This window comes from Phalaenopsis equestris, unplaced genomic scaffold (assembly GCF_001263595.1).
Source record: "Phalaenopsis equestris unplaced genomic scaffold, ASM126359v1 Scaffold209617, whole genome shotgun sequence".
In the NCBI taxonomy this organism is placed as follows: Eukaryota; Viridiplantae; Streptophyta; class Magnoliopsida; order Asparagales; family Orchidaceae; genus Phalaenopsis; species Phalaenopsis equestris.
The window spans coordinates 301,675-303,110 of NW_018228769.1; positions in this window are offsets into that span (position 1 = coordinate 301,675).

Here is a 1,436-nt window from a genome sequence, read left to right on the forward strand (position 1 = left end):
TTGGGGCAACTGCAGCTTATTCAGATAAGCAGCTTATATTGAGAAGTTGGGAAAAACTCTTTCTCATCAAGTAAGCTAAAGTTATATAAATGCTAAGTTACAAGAGGCAAGATGAGCTTCCAAAGCAACAAAATAATTTGTAGAAGCAGACAATAGCACGACATAGATCTAATCACTTTTTTAGAGGAGTATCAATTCCTTCTCGTCACTGATGCAAAGTGTTTTTCAATGTTCAGTGCCTATCCTAAAATAATTTTGGGAGATAATATTGAACCAGAAGGTTCTGTCCTACTATTTGTTTGCTGAAGATATATTCTGTTATTTCTTTTCTTCCAGAAAGAAAATATCCAAAATTTATTTTGAACCGATCTAGATATTCGAGTCTCTCCAATAGGACATGCTATTTTGATACAATTTGCAGTTTGTCATATCTCCAAATAAAAGGTATAATCTTGTCAAAATTTTTGAGATAAAATTATAGTAAAATACATGTAAGACATCCTTTATTTGATACTTCCACATCATGCAAATTATAGAGATAGTTAAGGTGTAATGAAGTTACAAGTTTTTTTTAGTTGTGTTAGAAGATAGATTTATAATTTTCTCCGAGTTCCATAATTATCTCACATGGAATTCTTTGAAAAATTTTAAAATATAGCTTATTTATATCCTGTTAGACATCTTTATGATTATAGTAATAATCCCAGACAATTAAATGTTTCAGAAGGGAGACCTTTTTGATCATTTGTTTTTTTGTATTTATTTTTTTTAATTATACTTCTTTAATGATCATATATTTGGGCGAGCTTGGCCTCAATCATATGCTTCAGTTGGCTTTTGTGTAATTTTCAAATATCCTCAAGCGCTTTAGTTTGGCCAGTTTCGATTCGGATCAAGATGTCTTGATATCATTAGTTTATGTTATTGGGATGCTCGTCTTAACTTGAAGTTCGCTTTAAATGGCATTCAGATGGTTTTCGAGTCAATTGCATAAGTTTATATTTTTAATATTTGATTGCTTTAGATTTAAAAATTTGTATCATGATTCGTATTTGACGCCATGGATTTATATGACATCAAATACTTGTCCTTTGAATTTGCCACCCACCCATGGGAATTAAGAAATTGAGATCTTACCAAGCAATTTCTGTTAAAAGCTTATTGGAAAAGATGCAGATAAATAGATGCATGAGTTTTTTTAGGAAGTCTATTTTGCTCTTTGAAAATTTAATACTACATTTTGTGCGCTCAAAGAAATCTAAAGGAAGATATAAGTGGAAGTCATTCTTCTCCTTTGTTAAACAACAAGTGTTTTCTCCCATCCAGAAATCTTGAAAACATCTCTTAACAAGATATTTGCTTTTAATAGTTGATCTAGGGGTGTCAACCTAAATATATTTCGACACATATTTAGAAAGAATGTAAATACTCATAGG